The sequence below is a fragment of the Coturnix japonica genome, chromosome 3 (genome assembly GCF_054131305.1).
Source record: "Coturnix japonica strain WE chromosome 3, WE-NBRP24, whole genome shotgun sequence".
In the NCBI taxonomy this organism is placed as follows: Eukaryota; Metazoa; Chordata; class Aves; order Galliformes; family Phasianidae; genus Coturnix; species Coturnix japonica.
This window is the reverse complement of record NC_140665.1, coordinates 14,598,309-14,608,235: the sequence shown is the minus strand read 5'-3', so window position 1 is coordinate 14,608,235 and position 9,927 is coordinate 14,598,309.

The following is a 9,927-nucleotide window of genomic DNA, read 5'->3' as shown; positions in this document are numbered from 1 at the left end:
CATGGCTGTGAACAATCCCACAGGATTTCCTTAGATTTGCCATACCCAAAGGTAAGTTTGGAACGGCGCTCCTGAAAATTCTTCATCTGGGGAACTGATCCATCTCATTTTCAGGGCAGTGAAGCTGTTCTCTACTGTAATGCAGACCGAGGAGGGTGCGTTGTGGTGAAAGTCCAATCTTCACCAACCTTCAGTAATCCCAGCTACCGCTGGAATCTGCAGTCATAAAGAAGTCATAAACCTGATGACCTCATTCCAAAGCAAATGAAGAAGCTGGAGGAGCCCTTTGTTTCTCCACAGATTTATTTATATAAATATATATATATATACAAGTTATTTTTAGGTTACTTTTTGCTTTTCTGTATGAGCCACTGGATAAACTTGTTCATCACAGTTTCAGATATAATCATGAGCAGACTGAGTGAAAGAGGGGCAATGTCATCCACTTGGCTAATTCCTTATCTAGGAGTTAAGCATCCCTTTTGCAAGGAGAAAACCATATCGGTGCAGTTAATCATGGATGAGTGAGCTTTTAGATAAGGCTTTTCCTATAATATACCCATAACACTTTATTTTCCTCTTGTTGTACTGCAGCTGACCTCCCCACTTGGGTGAGTGTCAGGGAGGCAGAGATAGGGGCTGTACCACGCTGCTTGGCTGACACACATTTCAGAGCAACACATTCCACCAGATGAACACATTTGCACAGTTGAGTGATCTAAACTTAGAAAGCTAATTTCTCTAATTACTAAGTGAGACTGAACTCCTGTAAAGGTTTTCATCACCTGAGTGGAATGGGAATTGCACTTCCATAATCATTTAATGTTTAGAAACTAATTAGAAAGCATTTAGTTGGGGAGGCCACGCCCCGTGTTAATACTATTTCACAAATGGATCAGGAGAGAAACCTACCTGTGTTGAGAAAGTTGAGCAAGAGGCAGAAGCTCAGGCAGGAGAAAGACTGGCTTACCAGGCACTGAGCAGTGCCAGCTACTTCCAGAAAGGCTGCAGATCTTCCACGTCAGGCAAATTCTTAAAGCCGTGTCTCTAGGCAAGTTTTTCAATTGTGCTAAAAGGTTTTGGAGAAGAACGGAGACCCAACTCCATTTTGCTGCTGCAGGCGTGCGCTTTCCTGCTTCCCTGGGGTATGTTGCTCAAGACAATTACATTTTTATAGCCCCATTTTGTGCACTTTGCACGTGCCTTTGGTGTCTTTGAAATTCCCATCTTAGTTTGTCAGTTCCCAGGAACTAAAAGCTCAGAATCGAATTCAGAGGTTTCTCTGAGAATAAGAAAAAAATAAAGACTGTGAGGTGCTCAGAAATAACTGGGGTGCGAACCAGTAAAGTCCCTGACAGAGTTAAAAGCTGTAGAGCCAAAATTTGCATCTATTGTAGAGCTTTAAAGTTTTATCCATCTGTAATTAACTGAACCCATAACATTATTGCTTTCTGTCACAGCTTAAAATTGAGACCTTACTCCATCTCAGAGAATAGTACTGCTGTACTGTTTCTCCTCCGGTTTCCTTTATTTATATTCATATTACATTTTCTGTTTTCTGGTTGTTTCCCTGTTAACCCTTTGAGGATCAGGTTCCTCTGCCTTAGCTGGTGATCCCAATTTCTTTGTCATCCTGTTACCTTCCCAGTGTGGGATTCCTACACACCAGCCATTTGAACTCAAATCCCCACTTTCTGAACACAGAGAGCTCTGAGTACAGCTTTAGGTGTGAGCAGGGGGGCGGCTTATCAAGCTGGAGTAGCTTCCAGTAGGTGCAAAGACTGACACTGAGCAGTAATGGCATGTCTGCCACAGACAAGATGACACTTTCTTTTGATAAGCTGCAGCTTCAGCTATTCCTGTCTGTCATAGAAATGTCTGTGCTAAAGCCTGAGCTGAGCCCTGTCTCCAATAAGTAACTGATACCTGTAAGACAGCTCCAAGTTCCCAGCAGGGTTTTCCACACAGCTCTCTGCAAGGATGCTTCTTTTAGCTCATTGTATTAAGTCCTCAGAACAGAACAAGTTTCAATTTCTTGTGATGAAAGTATCAAAAAGTTGGAAGTTTCCCCTTCATGTAGGTTGTTTTCACTGTTAAATGCATAAGACCGTATTTGTTCAAATGTTATCAATCCCACATTATCCTAAAGGTGCAGTACTGAAGAATGCAAGGGTGTCATTTTAGCCAAGGAAAAAGCTCAAAAGAGGAGGAATGCAGTTAGTAAATTTAAATGGGGGTGAGCAGTGTAGGATTTCCTGCCCTTGCATTCAATTATTCCATGGCTGATCTGACATTCTGGGCCTTGGGTTCATCCTGCATGGGCGATGTAGGTGGAGCTGCTTCATTTGGCATGAAGAAAAATGTAGAAGACTTAGGATTACTAAATAGTGTTAAATAGGAACGTTACTTGAATGTGTATTAGTAGCTTTTGTGTCACCGATCAAGCAGGGAGGCATTTGACACATATGTATATTAGCAACAGCAACACTGGAAAGAGTGTGAGTCTGCACTCTGGGAGTTTTGGTGTATTCAATTCTTTGAACACAGTCCATGTAAACTTCAGCAGTTCATCTGAGCTCTCAGTCCTGCTCCGGCAACAGTCAGCTGTGATTAAGGTGCCTGCAGCTACTAGCAGGATGGTGGTGATAGGAGTGAATGAGAAGGAGTGTGAGCAAGACGCAGTGCTTGGTCACTCGGTCTCTCTGACTAAAGGTTTTTCCTTGTCCCTTCTGCAGTATGTGGGAGTTTTTACGTTTCTACCTCCATGTCTCACAACATTTTCAGACACAGATTATTTTCCCTTCTGTTTGCTCCTGATGTTGACCCTTAGTGAGGGACTATTCCATGTGAGATGAAGGACATGCTTGGAGAGGGCCCAAAAGAACCAGGACTTCAAACTAGTTAGTTTCTTTGAAGGCATAATCCAGTGTGCATCCACTTTGCGTCTGAAAAGGGCTTCAGACTCTTGCAGATCCAGTCTCTGTATTGCCCTGAATTGCATGTCAGGTTTTTTTGTTATTGTTGTTTCAATATATGTAATGATGATTTTTATTTACTATGACAGAGGGGAACTAATCAGTCCCTGCTACAATTTGAAGTGAAGCAGTTCCACACCTGTCCCTTTAAATGCATGTTTGTGGTTGGCTGCCTTTTATTGTCCCATCTCCTCTGGGATTATAGGGGAGTGTTCGTGTGTGTGTGTGTGTGTGTGTGTGTATGTGTGTGTGCACGTGTGTGTGCACGTGTATAAGGATTTCCCAGCCTAGTGAGTGATCCCTCATTTTGCATCCTGAAGCCTTACCTCCTTCCTTTCCAATATTTATTGGAAGCACGTGCTAAGGAATCTGTGAGCCCTCAATGCTAATCAGTGCATGGCACAGCACAGAGTGAGGCACCAGATGCAAAGGGATGGGCTCGTTTCCTAATGAGGGTGTCCAGAGACCCATCTGTTGAGTCTCGTGGGCCCTCAATGAAGTTAGCTGTGCAAGGTAGCGAGAGGAGGCTTTTTTTCTCTAATGCTTTTAGTTCTCAACAAGTGCAATCCTGTATAGAGCAGCATGTCATGGGGTTAGGCTTTGTTGTTACTAGCAGATAATGAGACTTTGGAAAGAATGCCCCCACCCCAGCTGAAAGGAGGATAACCCTTTTCTACCCCCTCCCTTCCCATCTTCCTTGCTCGGATCAATAACAGGTCCCTAGGCACAAAGCCTGCATTCTTTTATTCTCAAATTAGAGCAGCTGCAGCAGCAGCACCACAGCTCATTGAAAACCTATTAGCTTTTGAAAGACTTAATCCAGTTTGAAAATAACTAGTGTTTCTCAATCCTTCACGCACTCACTCCCCTAGAGGCAATATACTTAGGCTGCATTGAGAGTGGACTGTACTTATTATTATAATAACCTGCATCTCTCTCAGTGTCCCAAAGGGGCAACAAAGAAGGCAAAATGTCAGTTTCCCAGCTTTGCATGGCCTAACAACATCAGATTGACTCTGCTGTATCACACCCCATCACTGAGCCATGCTGCCTGCTTTCTTGCCTTCAGTAGTGACTGATATCTTGTGATACACTCTTCAGCTTCATAGCTTCAAGATCAGAAGAAACTATTACAATAATCTATTTGACCTCCTGTGCAATACAGAATTTCATTCTACATCCTAAGGAAAAAAATAGGAGAAGCTGAATTCTTTGATGTTGCTTTGCTGGGTGACAGTGGAAATGTGTGATTTCTTTCAGAAGGGTTCTATTTGTTATAAGGTTAATTTGTTCCTGTAGGATTTTGTGAATAGAAACCTTATGCATACCCAAAATGTGCCTTGCTTTTGAGTTAGATGAGCTGATTTTAGCTGAAAAGGGTTTGCTCAATCTCTTGATTTCTTAGTTAGCTTTTATATTTAATCAGCTCTTTTGTGGGTATCTCCAACAGCAGCCCAGTGAGCTGGTTAAAAGATGGACATTTATTATTTCAGAGACATTTAGAGACAAATGTCAGAGACAAATGCCTCATGAGGAGCAGAGCAGTAAGGAAACAAACCCTTTATGAACAAGGTCCTTAATCTTGTGCTTCAGGTCACATTGGAAGTCTGTAGATGATCAGGGAGAAGTTTCTTTATTTTTCTTGAACTCCAGCCTAGTCTGTTTGCTGGGACATCTTTCTCTGTTCAGTCTTTTCCTGTACTGTGCCAGTCCTAAACCATTCCTGTAAGTGCTGCTGTTATCTGTAATGATAGCGTAGATGTTTTGCCAGTAGCTGGGGTAAGACCACCAGCTACTTCCTGAAGACCACTGAATGGTAACAGCTTTTGATTTCTACTGACCTGGACCAGATTCAGTGTGGTGACCTAGAGCTCAGGGGCTCAGTATCTCATTACTAATCCCTTGAGCCAGCCAATTCCTTCCACCAAGTCAACGTTTTCTAAAGTGTTAAAAGACTTTTCCTGCCCGCCTGCCCATTAAATCCTGCTCTTCAGTCCGTGTCCTTGGATCAGCCTAATCACTGAAGTGGATCGGTTTCAAGTCTTAATGATGCAAGCTCTGGTACTGGCAGTGCAGGAGATGGCAGGCAGTGCAGCTGAGGCAATGTGCGGGCAGCAGGGCAGATGCTGCTCTTGGGGGTCGGCTTTGGGCTCGCCCAAGTGTGTTGCTTTGAAATGCTTTGCCAGCTATGTGGTGTTTCCTGTCTTTAGCTTATTTATTAGAGATTTGCAATGTATATATGTTTTTAAATCTATAAAAAAGAATCATCCACTAGAACCATTATTTAGGTGCCTTGTCCCACTTCTGTGATACTGTAAAACTGTTTCTTACTTTGTGAGACAGTGGACATAGCTTAATGGAATGAACTGCATAGAGTGCATCAATATGTTCCTCTGTATCCTTATTGTTGAAGTCCTGCATTTTAAAGATACAAGGAAATGTGCTGGAAAAGAATGAGTATGGAAGAACATAGTTTTATATTAGGATTTGCCTTGTCTATGTACACTTAATAAGAAATAACTTCATAGAACTATAGAATCCTTAGAATTGGAAGGGACCTTTATAGCTCATCTAGTCCAGCTCCCCTGCAATGAACAGGGACACCACAGCTAGGTCAGGCTGCAACAAAGCCTGACCCAGCCTTGACTTGGAAGTCTCCAGGGAGGTGGCATCACTTCCATTGTTCTCACTTTTCAGTTGGGTACAGAGCAGCTTAGAAATCTGTGTCTTCTATATATTGGCTTACTCTTCTTACTAAGCCTCTTCTTAATTCATGCAAGTGATTCAGGGTTGGCACATACATTGCTCCATGTATTTCTTTCTTTCCTCCCACTCCTCCCCCACCCCCCCAAGCAAATATGTCTGTTTGAAAAGGAGGACTATTCTTAGACAGTTTAGTTACTTATCATCGATAACTCTTTTCTTTGCATTTATTCTCGTGAAGTGGGCTTAGCTCTGTTTTTATGAGGAAGATTTTTCTCTATGCAAAGCAGAGACTCTGCTTCTCCCACTTCTTATGCAGCCGTACATGTGGCGGTGTCCCTGTGTTCGTGTACAAATTTCCTTTATCAATTCTTTTCTTTAAAAAAGCCTTTGACTGTGTGAGATATACTGGTCTATAGATGAAGAAAACACAGATCCCCCAGCTTCTGCACTTGGTCTGCTAGAAGGAGTTGCATCTTTACTAAGGGACACTACCACATTTGTGCTTATTTTCATTCAACAGACCAGGATACTCTGATTTCAGGCTGCCTCATTAACAATAAGCTTGTTAAGAACAAGATGTTAAGTCAGCTCCAAAATCGCAGGGGGTCTTTCCTACTTTCCAATACTGGTGATGTCAGTTAGTGCTGTTATCATTTGAAACTAGTTTCTTTATGTGCAGCTTGATGTGAGGGCCCAAGTCTAATAATGACACAGAAGTAAAATCTAACAGTGTCCTTCCTCTTGCTAGCACTTTGTTTATCTGAATTGTTTCCCAAGTTAACTCCTGTGGCCTAACCCCGCAGAAGAGAAGATCTAATCTATGATTGTCCTCTGGGACTGTATTCCTGCAAGGTCCTTGAAGAATATATCCTGTTTCCCAGTCAAAGAGTCATTCTGAGGATGTGTCCTGTCTTCTCATTTGAAGATTGTTTATATGTTATTTATGAACTGTGTTTTGTCTATGGACTACTCCTAGCATGTAGGCATTGTGGTGCTTACTAGAGGAGGAAGGATTAAAATGGCTCAGACTTTACATTCAATGTCACGCATTATATGCAACACTGAAAATGCACCCAAGCCCAGCCTACCCTTGGAGGCAGCAGGAGTGATGCCATCAACAAGATAGATTAGGTCTGCAATAGAGAAGTAGAGAGAATTCCTAATGACCTCTTTTGGTGATGTTTTAGTGCACAGTATGTTAACTGCTGCTGGGTGTCAGATGTGGAACAAAATGCTGACTCTTTCAGGATGGTGCTAAAATATAAGCATATCATTGATCATGTTATGCTTGAGTGTAAACATTCAAACCCGGCTGTAGCAAACAGAATGCTCTCAGTTATGCCAGCTAGGGTTACAGTTTGGCAATTTTATTAGTGTATGAAGAGGTCAGTTATTGTTCCAAAGAGATTTTTTCCTGAAAGGAAGGCAACCAGCGCTGAAGAGCTGAAAGCACCGAGTTGTGCTCGTTTGGATTAAAAATAGGTATTTTGGGCAAGCAGAGCTTCCAAATAAGCAAATTCTCAAAACAAACAGTTTTCCTTTTGGTAGCCGAAAAGGAAACCGCACATCCAGAAGGAATGTAGATCAAAGCAAACTCTGCAAATGATGCAGAAACACATAAAATAACAAACAAGGCTGGTGGGAAGAGGGGAGCTTTTGTAAGTAGATAGGTCTATTCATATTACACTGAAACCAAATCCAAGATTGCTAAAGAAGATACTTGAGAGAGGCATATAAGGCTATAGGCTTTTTCCTCAGAAGATTTTTTTTTTCAACCTGTTTTTGCAAGTCTATTGTATTTGCCAAGTGACATATAAGGGCCATACTCAGCGGTAGGAGATCTTACTGATACCAGCCTTTGCCTTTCACCACTCTCTTATCTCCTACTTTCTTTCTCCCGCTGCTTCCCTCAGCCTCTCTCCTTAAGTCTATGACAAAATATCTGGTTGTTTTTCTGCTTGTCCTTAATGTTGTTAAAACACACCATCAAGTTGTCTCTCAAAACTAAATTTCCAGTTTTTAGGTAGTTTAAATTTCCTATTTAAATGGAATAATTCTAAACTTATATGTAAGTATTAGGTGGCTAAATCAGAATGCTTTTGTTTAATGCATTATATATAGGAGTAAACATCTACCACAGAATTCTTTTTTGATAGAAAACATGAAGTTTTTGTTAAACATTTTAAAAATCATTTTATTTATGTTGGAATACAATGCAATAATACATGCTTGTACAAATTGAATTGATAGAGATTTGGTAATTGTTGTAGTGCAGTTTCTTTTTAGCTTAATGACTTGTTCAGTCCTTTCTTGTATGCAGCTTCATTAAGAGATGGATAATTCCTGAAATTCTCCTGGTTTTGAATCTTGATCAAAGAGGAAGGGCTCTGCATAACAGGGAAGAGTCCTTTGTCCAGCAGCCATGGAAAATAGTGGAATTCCTGGGCCAACTGTGTTCCTTGCGGTGGGCCCTGCAGAGCTACCCCTGTCTCTTATGTCCTGCAAGCTCCTTCCATGTTCTTCACCGGCTGAAGAAGCCGTATATATGCCACCTACCTCATGTTTGGTAGGAAAAGTCTGTTGTGCAAAAGGAAATTTATGTCATCTAGGCCAAGAAGTGAGAAGGCAACTGTCCTGAGCAACATTTCTTTACACAGAACTGAACATGTCTCTTGCCTCTCACACACTTCTGGAGCCACATACTTTTCGAAAACACCCAGGTTCGCATTGCCTAATACTGGAGCAGAGAAGGTTCCCTGAGGCACTATGTAGGTGAGGACAGGACACAAGCCAGATTTACTCCATCCTGCATAGTTGGAAAGATTCTATTTTCTGTTTCTTTTATTAATTTAACTATAGAGCAGTCTCCTTTCCTTCTGCTTTCCACAGCAGTGTCCAGTCAGGAAGGGCAGACCCCACTGCACCCATCCTGTACAGCTCATAGGATATACATCAGGCTTGGTTAGGCACCTTCCCACTTTGCCTTTGGCTGTGCACAGAGGTGCATGCTCATTGAGGGAAGGGCAGTTTATTGTAGAAAAGCCATACAGTTGAGCAGTAACATTAACTATCCCTGTGGTGAGTGGAAAGCAGTATGGTTTCACTGTCATCGTGGTAGCGTGATATTTATTTCAGATGGATCTTATCCCTTCATATTACTTGTGAATTTGGCTGAATCTGCAGAAGGCTGAAGTGCTCCATTCTACAAACTGTTCTTTCATTTCTTTTCCTGAAAGGAGGTAAACAGTTTCTCTAGTAAACAGAAACTGAGAGCGCCTCCCAGCAGTGAGCAAAGCTTTTTCAAGACTTCACTTGTCTTGAGAAACTCTTTTACAACCAGAATGTGAGTAGGAAGCTATAGCACATTGCAAGAAAAACAATAACAGTGTTGCATGGTTTTGCTAAAATATTAAGAGGAGAGGGAAGCTTGCAACCATGTTCTTAGGGGATCTGAGTCAGTGCTACTCTCCTGAAGTCTGTTATTGGAATAGCTCAGGGATAGGTTCAAGAAATGTTTTCCTGCTGTACCAACACAGTTTTCATTATTATTATTTTTATGCCATAAGATTTCCTTCAGCAAGTTTTGATTTCCACAGAAATTGTCACTTTTTTGAACATTTTTAATGTGGTCGCTTTTAGCCCTAATGGAGATAAGTGAAAGTTTGATCTCTGTATCCAGGGAGGCTCATCTCTTTATGGGTGGTGGAGCAGTCAATGGGCTCTATGTATCAGATTGTTAGACAAAGGGGCAGCCTGCAGCAAAAGGGATGTTTGTACTGCGACCAGAACAGGCTCTCTTAAAAATAATAGCCAAGAGCAAACACTATCAATTAACAAGTTAGATGCTTGTAAAAAAATGTCAGCCCATTTGCTAAACCATTAGGAGGGGAAATAAGACTTGACAGCTCACTGCACTGTGATTCTAAGCATGATATTGCCCTTTTAGAAAGAGTGCTTCTGGTGTTCTGCAAGCAGGGTGAGAGCACTGCAGTCATTGATGACAAGTGACTGGGAAGATTTGTTGCTTTGCAGAAGTTTGTGTATGCCTTAGTTTGAGGTTATTTCAATCTGTCTACATCAAGTGGAGTGAAGACTGCAGCTGACAAAATGCAAAGCTGTCAGAGTTGAACTGATGAACTAAAGCTGATGTTCCGAGAAGAGAATGTCATAAAGTCACTGCTGTTATACTAAATGTGACCCTTACTTTTGTGATTTCAGATTACTAAAGACATTGGATTTTTGTTGT